This window comes from Dermacentor silvarum, chromosome 5 (assembly GCF_013339745.2).
Source record: "Dermacentor silvarum isolate Dsil-2018 chromosome 5, BIME_Dsil_1.4, whole genome shotgun sequence".
In the NCBI taxonomy this organism is placed as follows: Eukaryota; Metazoa; Arthropoda; class Arachnida; order Ixodida; family Ixodidae; genus Dermacentor; species Dermacentor silvarum.
The window spans coordinates 62,073,214-62,086,608 of NC_051158.1; the positions used below are offsets into that span (position 1 = coordinate 62,073,214).

Consider the following 13,395-nt stretch of genomic DNA (forward strand, 5'->3'; position numbering starts at 1 on the left):
TTATGTGTGAGCATCCTGCTACCAGTTGCTTGAAGGAAGTGCAGTAGGAGTTTGCAATTAACATACACTTTGTGGTAGTGATATTAACTAGACCTAAGAAATGCAAGCTCAAGTGGCTATTGCATTCACTCTAACCAAATCGTCATTATCTCCCATGCCAATGCACACAGGAAAATTCTCATGGTTCTGGTGTCTGTTTTCATAACCATGTACTCACCTCAGATAAGGCTCAACTGTAACAGCAAGTTTACACTTTACATTATAGGTATGCTAAAGGGGACTACCAAGTTAGGCTGTATTCGTAAATTACGCACTGCAATAGCAAAACGGCCCCTGTTAACAAAAGAGGCAGCTTGGCAAGTCCAAGAAGAAACAAAATTCGAAGACGAGTGGTAGTGCTGCGGTGAAGTTCTATAGCACCAGGCTCACTGTGATGTCTTGAATTTTGACAAGACCTACTCGGGTCTGCTTGTTTATCTGGTCAAGAATGACTTCATTCTAAAGAAGCGAAAAAATATCCTTAGTAACTTTTAAGTACTTCCCCTGTCTTAACACATCCTGAATATGAGGGAACACACTGAAATCTTTCATACTACCACATTGATGCACCAGTACGACACTAGAAAAGAAAAAAAAACATTTGGCCTTTATATTCTGCAGTAAAAGTCAACCTAAGTCAGTCTAAGATGACTTAGTTTTGCTCTTTAGTGTCCCTATGCTACGTATACTGAAAGGCAGTGGTTAAGCTGTCGCTTCATTCATAAGGGGCATCATGTCGAAGATGACAGGTGCATGACAATTATAAGGACATCCCATGACGCATCACAGATACAGTAATTGTGCCATCTCTCATCTTCTATGGCACAGCTTGAGATAATGTAAAATTGAGTGTGGATTAATGTGGTGCTTCCATTGTGCTAATGCACACCAAAAGGTTGCTCCAGTGACAATGTGCATGCTGCATTCATAGATGCAGATTTATATACTGTGTTCACGCTAGCTTTCCACATGTGTGGAAACAGCCAGGGCTGCTGCCATTAAGATGTGAGGCTTAGATAGGCAAGGTGCTGAATGATAACCAACCTGCTCTATTGTGTAGTCACTGTCAGGCTTAACCCCAAATATGTTGCAATCGAGGCAGAACTACATTGCTGCACCTCACTGCAGCTCATTTTTCAAGCATTAGGCATGTTGTTATTAATGTCTTGAAAGAGTGCTGCATTCACTGAAATGAATAGAGCTGTCAGCAAGGAATTTGTTGCCTGGAAGCTGATGGGCATTTCAGTAGTGCCACTGATGTGGTGGCACAGTGACTGTGAAAAAAAATGAGATGGGCAGCAACATGCACGTTAATGTGATCACAACAAAGAAGACTAAACAACGAAATAATCTAATATTTGTGCATTTTTGCACAAGAAAGTAGACAAGGGGCCCAATGTGAATCGACGGTTTTCAGCACACAGCAAGCTTGATGGCTTCTGTAGCCATATTGCAAACCAATTCAAGGGTGGCTACATGACAAAATATGCCACATAGTTCACATGCCACATAAATATTTTGCAGAGCCCTTTTACATGTGGCAGGGTTTACATTCATTGATCAGCGCCTCAATGATAGAATGCGTGAACGTTGCTTTCGCTGCCCATGGGTACACAGGTGGCCATTTATTCTTTCATTCTTGTGAATGCAGCTATACCTCCAGTTTTTATGATGTGCATGAGATGGGAAAGGCATGTACAACTCTTGAAAGTGAGCTTCTGGAAATGTGCTAATTAAGAAACACAGCTCCTGACATGCAAGCATGACATCTGTTTTTCTCACTGATAAAGAACGCAGACATTTAGAATAACCTATGAACCTTGTTAAGGTGAGATGTGGCTGCAGGGATCACGCACATACAAAACATTTAGTTGCGGTATATCCTTTGAATAACCCCAGAAAGCCTAAAACCAATTTTGCTAAAACAAAGCAAAAAACAAACAAATAATAAAAAAGATTAAAAAACAACTTAAACTTTGTCACCTAGAAAGTACATTTATATCCTACCCCCACCTGAAAAATGTCTTTATAACTTAGTAAATAATTATAAATTGACTATCTGAGCTACCTGCAATTTAAGCGATGGTACTGTGTGGAAGACACCAGCGTGAATTTCGCAAACTTTCCCACCCTTACATCAGCATTTTGAGCTACCGAACTCTTGTGTGTCAAAAATGCCATGTTGGGCATTGTGAAGATAAACTAATATCTCCAAGTCTAACTCTTGTTCTGTCACTTATTTTGCTTCTGTCCTCCTGGATATTACGCTGGTTTCTGTTCTAAAACAAAGCAGCTGTATTTAAAGCATGCCAATTACAGAAATGAATTGAGAATATATTTGAGTCAGTTTTGAGAATATATTAAGCTAGCACAAACAGGACACTTATCACTGTTTAACACCAGAATGGTGACGCTTGTTCCCTTGAGATCGAAATGATGCATTCGTCCGTGCTGCTGCATGAACTTTGGGAAATATCACCCTGTTTTCAATGTGCTTGCCTTTTTGGTTGCGTCGCTCGCACGCATAATAGCCAGTGAGTCCAACAATACATTTGGCGTAGCTCCTTGCAGGAGCATCACAAACCATGGGTCCAATGCTCACCCGAACATGAACATCTCCTATGCTTAACCCCTCAGAGGTTAGATCGGAGACTTCTTGCACATATGGCTCTAGGTAATCCTGCAGACATAGCGTCTTCCCTGCACCACAGTACACACTGACCAGAAATGGCGGTGATGCCTCCACATTTTTATGCGGCACAAAATGGACCAAAAGGCAAGCTGGCAACTTTTGTAAAGAGGGACTCCGTCAATGTTGCCTTGTAGCTTCAGTTCACTTGGAACTACTTGCCCCGGCTACAACACTTGACAAATTCCTTCTGCAAGGCCAAAGTGCACAAATGAACCATTTTGCTCCACCTGAGCTTTGCGCTCAGTTTTCAAAACTTTCCTAGCATCTTTTGTAAGGTCAGAGATGCCTCTTCGCCGGCAGAAATCGAGGACATCGTTAATGCATGCATGCGTCATATTATGTTTGGAAGCAATTACAGCAAGCTCTTCACTTGCAGACAGTTGTTCGGAAAGTACATGAGAGAGCGTTGGACTACAAGTGAAGGTATTACCTCATCTGGCCCAGTGAAGCTGTCTGAAGCGAGAAAGCCGTCAGACTCATCACTTGAATTGCTACCTTGGGGACCTCCTTTGTCACTTGATCTGCTATCAGTCGCTGTGCTCACATGAGGACGTACCCGCACTATCTGATTGGCATTCTACAAAAGAAGCTTCTTGGCTGCAGACGTCGTGAACAAAGGCTTCACTTCTCGAACGCTCGTTCAACCGTTTGAACGGAGGCTCACCACCGTCATCCATGGAAATTGAACTTCACGATTGTCTGCTGGTTCCCGGCTTCGGAGGCGAAAGTCGCTCTACACGAGAGCTGTCTGCAGAGGTGAAGCTTGCAGCTTCGTCGTTGGACAAGGAAGGCCAACAAGCTGCGCGAGTCCTAGCTCATTCATTATCTCGTTGTATTCCTTTGTTACGACTCGACATTCCCTCCACTTGGAGGGCATGATGAGCGAGAGGGATGAGTCAGATGCCGAAACCGCAACGCTGTAGCCCGTGCCGAAAAACGCAAGACGACGGCGAGGCGAAAGCGTGGACAGCAGCAGTGCAGTGGGGCAGTCAGTCACAGCAAGTAGCAGCCGACCTGCCAACGCATGAGCCGAATTGAATCGAACCACGGAGGAAGAAAATTTCTTCCTCCATGAAGGAAGTTTTTATTGCGATAGCAATTATATGGACACTTCAAGCAAAATTCTGCCGTCGTAGGCGTGAGGTTCCGTATAAAGTCCAAGGGCGATAAAATCTTGCAACCGGGCGCAATGGGAACTGGCGACACAATCTCCCACGCGAAAGGAGCAAAGCGGGAAGGAAGCGCGGAAGGGAGGGGGGAGGCGGCTTCTACTCTGCCAACAAATGCGTTCATGTACTTTGCGCTTTGCGCTTGGGTCTTTATTATGTTTGGGCCGGTACGGGCTGCCGGTGTTGTCGCGCGCACCGTATCTTGCAAGCGACCTCCAAACTGCTCTGACCTTTGTATGCTGTGCATTCGGGCGCTCAGTTTTCCCTTGAAGCGAGAAACCGCACGAACCTTCGCTCGCTCGCTGCGGCAACTGCGCTTGCTGCCAGCGTTTTGACAGTGTCGATCTAAATGGTCGGGAAGCTTCGGGCGAAAAGCGGTTCAGAACGAATTGTCACCGACATCAGCAAGGGTGGTTATGGGAGCGGCGAATGAAGGGCGACTATGTTTGGAGGGAACAAACATCGGGAAAGAAAAAAGCGTTTTTTTAATTAAAGCGAGACATAGATTCATTTGACGAAAATAAAATTCCTAATCAATTTGATGTACGCATGGCGAAAAATAACAACTCTATTTTACTTGATCATTATCAATAAATACCTTTTTTTCTGCGCCCACCGTAAGAGCGCCCACCGATAGCGGCGGGAGTGGACGCCGCTATCACTTGCTATGCATGCAGCTCTTGAAGTGGACAGAAAGGCGCGCTCGTAAAGTTCACGCCCCCCTCACATGTTGTGTTGCTTTGCTTGTTGACGTTTGTCTCAATTTGGTGACGCGGATAGTTTCATTGTTTCTTAACCTGTTCAGTCAAAAGTAGTGAGTTGCGACCGCCAGATAGTTGTTTAGTTGTTTTCGTGGGACAGCGCGGGCCGATGGGCTTGGCGTCTGACGAAAGGACGAGCACTCTACATCCAAAGCGTTCGTCAGCCTCCAAAGAAAGCATGTTACGTGCAGCGATGCGATTTCGACAGCCGTACGGAAGAACTTTTCCTGCATCGCTTTCCGCGCTGAAAGCTCGAAACGCTCATCAAGTCGAATGGCGGGGCATTTGAATATACGGCTCTAATGGCCAGCCTTCGAAAACAAATTTCGCGCCTTTGAGAACAAAATGACGTCCTTTCTGTTTTTAACGGATATGGAGTCAAATTATTTTTCCTTCCGCCGGAAGTGTTCCCTCCTCACATAGATGGCGCTAAGCCCCATGAACCGCAGATGAACCGCCATGTTTTGAACGTATGGGCTTCTATGAACGCTTCGCTACCAGGTATATTTACCTTGGTGGTTGTCTGCGGTCATCGAGTGTGATCTGTTCATGTGTGCTTGTGCGCGCTGACACCACGCTTGTTATCAGTTAGCAAGTGAATGTGTCCAACTTTATGCAGCCGATAAAGCTACTATCCCTACTCCGAATAGCTCTCTGCTAATTCGCTATCGCCATTGATGCTTCGCCTTTCGGGCGAAACTGCGACATTTTTTTCCCGTTCTTTCATGCAGCGAACGGATTTTATAAAAGGCCCGTTCGATTCGCCTGCACCACTGTGAACCAGTTCGCGCACCGATTCACGAAAAGCGCGGCACACGAAACGAATGCCGAAGTGGAGACCCGGTGCAGGTGTGTGTTTTGTCCGACCAATGTGCACGGCTTGCGTTAAACAGGTCTTGAGCTGCTGGTGTAATCGGCTTCGGAGACGTTAATATACCCGCGCTTGCCTAGACACGGCAGATAGCCGTAAGCTGGGTTTTAACGGCGCTTGTGCAAGTGTGCTGTGTCGTCTGTTGCGCTGCTGCATCGCACCTGTACCACAGTATATTAGAATATAAGGTATGTGTACATTCTAGGACACTGTACCTGCACGACTGCACAAAGTCGGCACCGACAGTAGAAAGGGCGCAGCAAAATCGCGAACCAGCCCTGCACCTTTCCTGTATATTTTGAAACGAACGGCGGATTTCTCATAGGGTGTTCAAAGGCGCCATTCCTGCACCGCTGAAACGAATGAGCTGTTAATACAGGTGAACAGAACGTGTCAAAGCTACGTTCGATTCACCTACACCACCTGCAAACCGTAGCGAAGCAGCCACTAGTACACTCTACAGCCACGGAAAGCTGGATTGCGGATCGAATTAATACAAACATTATTATACATTTTTTTTCGCTTTGGTCATTCAATGATTCTGCTGCGACCCACGCGACTTGAACGCGCCTCCCGGTATGCTTGTTTTTATTGCGTATCGTCCGCCGTAATTAATGAAATAATAATGTACTTTTGCACTGGCGATTCGAGAGGTGACTCAAAAAAAAGAGAGCATCGGTTCCTCGATTTCCTCTCTCTCCTTTCGTCGCGGAATTTGCGCCATCGCCATCGACGACAGCCTTGCCTTGTGTGCAACGTGGTATCCGAGGAGACTGAACTCAACGTGTGCGTGAGTATGCATTTTTTTATAGGAGAGTTTTCTTGTCGTGATTGTACCTTATGTGCATCTCATCTACGGGTCAACGTCGTGTGCGAGTATTTGCGTAGTTAATGGCGCGTGCCAAATATGCAGCGAGCGCACGTGTGGCTTAGCCGATCGGTCGCGTACTACGTGCGCTCGAGATGAGTTCAATCATGTGCGCATGTTATATACTCCGGAATGGCATTGACTAGACCGCTTTTTTGATGCACATAAAGACGCTGGGCGTAGATTTCATGTACGACTTGCGCGATATAGCTACACTATAGATCTTGAATGAGGTCTGTCGGGGATCTATGCGCGTGTTACCCGGCCACAAGCACTTCATCTCCTGTATCGTTTAGGGCAGCGGAGTCTACACGCAACCGTGCCGGCCAGGAAATAAATTAGCCGTTTTCGCGAGAAATTCCGACGTCACTGTTGCGGTGGTGCCAAACAAAGCCATGTGGATTCTATGCGAACATTAAAGCACCTGAAAATAATCTAAGAGACTTCTTTAGTGCTCGGCGTGGCCTAATGGCTCCCTGTTCGTCCAGTACGAGTGGTGCGTGTTAGTGCCACAATATGAGATCATGTAACACTTCGCTTCAGCCACGTGTTGTTCACAGTTTAGCCTAAACTTTCACCGCCTTCCGCTAGCTTTGCTCTCCAAGGGAGACGAGCTTAATTGTACCTCGTGCAAAAGGATACATGCTCTAATGAAACCGCCGATTTCGCATGCTTGCACAGAAAGCTCTAGCCTTATGCAGTGGATCGACCACATGAATCAAACGGCGCATGTAAATAGCGGAGCGCTTGTGGCACACAATGGTTCTTTAGCAAAACCTCTGAAACAGATTCAGTGCATAGAAAAAAAAAACTTCTCAATTGCAGCGTGCCCCATACTCGACGCGGAGACTAGGCGCTTAATGGCTCCTTATACGCGCGGCGATTCTGATGTCATGCCAGCTTCCTTAGGCAGAAATTATGAGATAATGTGCAGCAGTCAACACGCTTCTCGGCAAGTCATGAGGTGGTTTACGTCAGTAGTAATAGTTCTGCACCTAACGTTTGCACCAATTGCTTATTTGTGACAGTCGCGTTTCCACACAGACGATTTTTGTTCTTCGTGAGACCAAAATTTCATTACATATACAAAATTCATGAGTGTTAAGTTTCGTTAAGCAGCTGGTCAGGGAGGTTTGCCGCATGTTGCCTGCTCCTGGAACATGTGGCAAACCTCCCTGACCAGCTACTTTCTGCAGCTGCCAGCAGGCAGCGACACAAGTTTATGCTAGTGCTCTCGTTGCAGCAAGTCACATCCCCACAAGTGAAGGCAGATTCTCACTTTTATTTAAAAAACACCAGGTAATTAACAGTGGTAAGTGTCATACTCAACGAAGGCGACCCCAAAATGTGATCGTTCTGCAAAATTTGAGCAAGAACAGTGCAGTGATGAGTGCAAAACCTTTTTTCGAACAGGTGCAGCGAAATTATTCAGCACCCTGTAAAAGTTTGACGTACATATCACGGCTAACCTTATGCGCGGCTGTCTTAACTGACTGTTGAACTTGTACATTGAACTCGTATATACCAAGTCAATCAAAAGAGTAGTATTGTCATCTCATTCAAACAGTTTAAGTTCAAGATTATGAGTTTATGAGGGCAGTTACTGCAATGTATAGTTGCAGCCCTTTCACTGTCTCATGGCTGGATTAAGTGCTCATATGCTAAATGTACCAATTACTGTACCACGCTTTCCTTTTGTTTTGACCTAATATTGTGTCGCATTAATACGGTTCTTTTTCCTCGTATTATTGCAACAGCTAACATTGGATAAGTAGGAATGACATTGTGTTGTACCTAATCTTTGTACCTGTGACCACTACCCTCTGTAACAACAAAAACACTGATGGTATAGTGCCCCAGCTGTTATGTAACAATCTTTAAAAATACACAGATAATTTTACACAAATCAAACCAAGTGCATGTTATTCAGAGTCCAGTTGAGAAATGGACAGTAATTTATTAGCCCTTGTCACCTAATTAGTTATAGCTAACTCTTAATTTAGTCATCTATCTGTTAGGGTGTTGATCAGGAAGTTGTATGACATATTAGAGTGACATGCTTCTAGCAAGGTCCACATCATGTTTTTTTTTCTCGTGGAGAGAAGCCTGCAAGTATGAAAACTGCCATGCGTCAATGCACCCGTGTGCAAAAGGTTGTTGTGCCATCCAACAGTCTCAGCGGGGAAAGTTAACTGTCCTTTCTGGAGTTTTACGTGCCAAAACCAGTTCCGATTATGAGGCACGCTGGAAAGTAAACTGCTCGTCGCAGGCTAACCACTCGGAGCAGTGCATTTCTTTTATGTTGGTATTTCATAATATCGGGGAGCTGTTGGTCCATTGTGTAAAGAATATTTATGTTATTGTCAATGACAGGGCCAGCTTGCTTACCCACTAAGACAGTTTCAGGGCACTGCAATTCCATGCACACGATCTTTTTCAAATTTCATGGGGTGGGGGGGTTCATTGCTGGAAAAAATAAGCACACAATGTGTTCCTCGCTGGAAACGGTTTGTTTTGGTGTCACTTATGATGCTCATCTCCCAAATTAACATCTTGTCAATTAGAACAAATAAAAAGTTGGCTCATTACTTTGCTACTTGGATGAAGTGCATCATGAATACTAGCACTTTTTCAACCAAACTCCAAAGAACATGCACTTTGTTTTGTTTGTGTAGACTGAACAGTAATTTACTGATGCAGAAGTACTTTTCTCTTTAGTGTCCCTTTAAGACCACGGTGGTCAGGACCAACACAGTTAGTTTGCCTCCCCCCCCCCTTTTTCTTTAAATTAAAGTTTATGCATGATGCACTCTGTATAGCTGTTGAAAATGTTGCAATTATTGTTGACAAGCACCATTGTTGCACATACAGGAAAGTAATCAAGACTTCGCTGTTTATTATTATGCATAATTTTCCCCCGCCTAGCTTGCAATGCCTACATATGTAAAATTAGCAATGGCTTGAATATTAACAGCACTCTTGTCATTTTATGGCTGAAATCTTGCAGGTGTAAACCTGCCTTAGAAGGTTGCATAGTTTGTTAAACATCTAACTCTAAAAACTGTGCACCAAGAGGCTTGCACCTTTTGGCCAGTTTAAATGTTGCCATCCCAAGTTATACCAAATGCAATCTGCATTTTCGCATTGAAAGGGGTTTGTAATAATAAATGAGTCATTGTTTATTGAGATTTGCAGGTGCTTGACTGTCTCCGATATGTCATAACATTGACTGTTGGTGGCGGTGGGTGCAACTGAAAACTTGCAAAGAATATAAAAACAATGACAAACTAATTCTTTAGTGTCATTCTACAGTTCCTGAGTTATGTTAACTGGTACCACTGATACTTTGACGTCATCAAAGCTGTGCCAGCTTGTTCACAATGTCTGCGCAGTTTGCTGTGGGCATTCACAGAGGTCACAAATATCTTAATCGTGACATTTGTCGGTTGAATGTAGCCTGCACAGCTTAACAGGTTGCTTGTCGTTCTAGTGTCTATTATAATCTATACAAGGCAAAGAGGAGGGCCAAGAAGGCGGAATGCGAGTTGGATGTGGACACCACGGAGCTGTCGGGTAATTGCTAGTGTTTTTTTTGTTTTTTTATGCTCATGCTTATGTGAAAGGGGAAGGCAAACTTGGAGCAGGGTAACATTTGCAGAGCAGTCGCTCTGCCAACTGGGCTGACCAGGAAGCTAGAGGTGACAGCTTCAGGCTAAAGTGGCAAGTCGAAGTGCGTGCAACAAACCTTTTTTTCTGGAAAAGCTGCCGGTTTGAGCGGTTGAGTCTTATAAAAGATGCGACTTATAGACCGGAAAATACGGTACTCCCCATTAGACACAATAGAGTGGTTCCACATCTCCTTCTATTGCTGGAAGCACCCTTGAAAGTCTTTAAATACCTATGAATTTTTGTCACCGAGACCTGTACAAATCCTGATATTTGCATTTACCAGAGTGCTCTGAAACGACCAAATATGCCATACATCTACTGCTTCTGCTGTGAAGTAAATATTTTTGTGTTTCAGCGATGCTGCTGCGGGTGCAGCTGGAGGTGTGGCAGCAGAACAGGGACGTCCTGCATGAGCTGCAGCAACTGAGGCATGAAGTACGGGTCGTGTCTGAGAGGCTGGATGAAACTAAGCCTCTCTATAAGACCCGTGCAGTGTCTCAGCCTGCCTTGTCGACGGTGCCTCCAGTTCTTCCTCGGCTACCTGCCGACAATATTAAATCATGGGGTTTTACGTGCCAAAACCAGTACTGATTATGAGGCACGCCGTATTGGGGGACTCCGGAAATTTGGACCACCTGGGTTTCTTTAACGTGCACCTAAATCTAAGTACACGGGTGTTTTCGCATTTCGCCCCCATCGAAATGCAGCCGCTGTGGCCGGGATTCGATCCCGCGACCTCGTGCTCAGCAGCCCAACACCATAGCCACTGAGCAACCACGGCGGGTCTGCCGACAATATTAAAGAATTAGAGGCAGCCGTGCGGGACGAGGCTGTGGCTGCCACCTTGGTTTGTACTGCCCTTTTATTTGTAATTATAAGGCTATGTAACATGTGGAAGTTCTGTGCTGTTTCATGAAACATGGTGTGAGTTCTATGTGAAGGAACTTTTCATCGCACACACTGAAGAGTTCATGAAAATAATTTTTTCCCTGCTGCATAGTTTCTAATGACATATTTGGACTGGACCTTAGTTTCTTTAACATGCATTAAAATCTAAGCGTACACTAGTGTTCTTGCAATGAGACCTCATCGAAATGTGACCCTGACTGCCAGAATCAAATCTCTGACCTCGAGCTCAGCACCGCAACGCCATAGGCACTGAGCTACCATAGTGGCTTGCTGAATCGGTGATTTCCAATAGCTCTCCGTAGAGATACATTCATGAAGCAGGAGTAAATCGTTAAGTTAATAAAAATCTATTGCTGATATAAAATGCAAACTGTGGCAGCTTTCTATAGAAGGACACAATGTAGAGCACTTGTGAATAAATTCTTTTTGTTAGGCGAGTTGCAACTTCGTGAATGATAAATAGCAGTGCAAACAAGTGGGACACAGTACAGGAAAAGGGGTGCAACGATGTCCTGTATATACTGTATTTACCTCATTTTAATCTACAGTTTTGTTTTCTAAATAATAGAATTTGAAAATTGCATTGCAGTTGGATATGTAATGGAAACCACATTTGCAGCAAGTCTAGTGTACCTGTTGTCGAATTGCCTCATTGCACTAACATTTTTTTTCTTGTGCTACAAGCCCATGAAACAAACTCCTAAACAATCCAGTTTCATGCAATGGTTCAAAGCATTTTCTAGAGCACTAGCAATTACTTTAAGAATGTACACCCACATACCCTGTGGCCCCTGTTACTTTTTGTTCCACTACTATGATTTTTCTGTGCTTTGTTTTATCTACTACTATTCTACATTATGTAAGAGAATTTATGCCCTTCATATTTAATAAGTGAAATACCCTATTTACTTATGTAATGGACACGCTCGCATACTGAACGCACCCCCAACTTTCGTCGTCAAAATTTCAAATTTTTTTTCTCCCGCGAAATAAACACACCCTGAACTTGCTGCCGTGAAGTAGGAGAGACAGTATAATTCGGCGTCCGATGTGGCATTCAGTGGGTACGATTGTATCAGACGCCGAATTGTACGTGTGTCTCCTACTTTTATTGCGGTAGCATCATATGACACTCCAGGTGCATTTATGAAGTCGGCGCCAACGATCGCGGCTTTATCCCGCGTTGGAGGGAAGAAAGCGGGTAAGAAACGCGCCGTATTTCGTCGTGTGCATGGCGCCGTTGGGAGGGGAGGGAGGCGGCACAGCAACTGCCCATTGCACGGCAGGGCGTGCCCTATCTTGAAAACGATCTGCGTCGGAGGCTGAGTCTAGGTTCGACGGCGGCTTATACTTTTGAGCGTACTCCGTTATCGCCGCTCAGGTTGCGTTGAAGCGATACATGGCATGAAGGTCACTTCGCTCGCTGTTGCTGCAGCGCTTCCTCACACCAGCATTTCGACAGTGAGTGTCCGCGGTCATCGAGTGTGATTGGTTCATGTTTGCCTGTGCGCGCTGACACCATGCTGGTTAAATTACTTTGGAAGTTTGTACGGGCGATAGAACTACAATCCTTACTTTGTATAGCTCTCTGCGCATCTGCTATCGCAATCGATGGTTCGCCTTGCGGACGTAATTGCGGCTTTCTTTAGAGGTGGCCGCGGAAAAACAAATCGTTCAAAATTTTACCCTGCATAATAAATGCACCCCCCCCAACTTGCGCATATTTTGAAGGGAAAAAAAGTGCGTTCATTATGCGAGTAAATACTGTATTGTAATGGGGGTGCCCCATTTTCCATGCCTTAATGACAAGGGTTGGGAAAGTTGGTCAAATTGCGAACAGCTCGAACCATTGCATTGAACATTCATGGCAAAAACAGATGCTGGCCATAGAGAGAACACGGCCCCCGTGAAGGGGAAATAGCATTGTTTAATGTTTTTTCACCTTGGTTGCCATCCATTTTGTTTTTTGACATGCTTTTTCCCACCCAGTTTAAACCCACAATAAATGTAATGCAGACCAAAATAGTGTTGTTGAAGGGGTTATATGTTCTGCCTTCCCCATGAAGCCTTGTTCACTGACATATTCGTTGGCCATATGCCTGTTGTAGCTAAATGAAATCAATAATAGTCAGTGAACAAGGCTTCTGTGTAGAAGCCGAAACATCCTTTCGACAAGCAAGTCGAAGCCAGTGTCAAACCTTCCGATGTCTTACGTGGTTGCCTTCTGTGCCATGATGTTATGAGAGGGAGAAGGCTAAACGAAACCTGGCTGTAGAAAAACTGGTATAATTGAGGCATTTAGTGCACTCTGGGGTTTGCCACTATATTTCTGGGGTTTTAGAGTCTGGAAACTTTACGTAAAGGGACAGACAACTGCTCGGAACATGAATTGAGAAAACCGCTTGTGCAGAAATGAC

The 13,395-nt window shown here is 44.7% G+C and overlaps 1 long non-coding RNA gene across 1 annotated transcript; it reads left to right on the forward strand.

Annotated features, from left to right (window-relative positions):
- The first annotated feature begins 9,907 nt into the window (after positions 1-9,907).
- LOC125945384 (uncharacterized) lies at positions 9,908-10,622 on the forward strand. The gene is made up of 3 exons (XR_007466865.1): positions 9,908-9,973; positions 10,425-10,515; positions 10,563-10,622. It is a non-coding gene; the product is annotated as an uncharacterized LOC125945384 (long non-coding RNA).
- Positions 10,623-13,395: the final 2,773 nt, after the last annotated feature.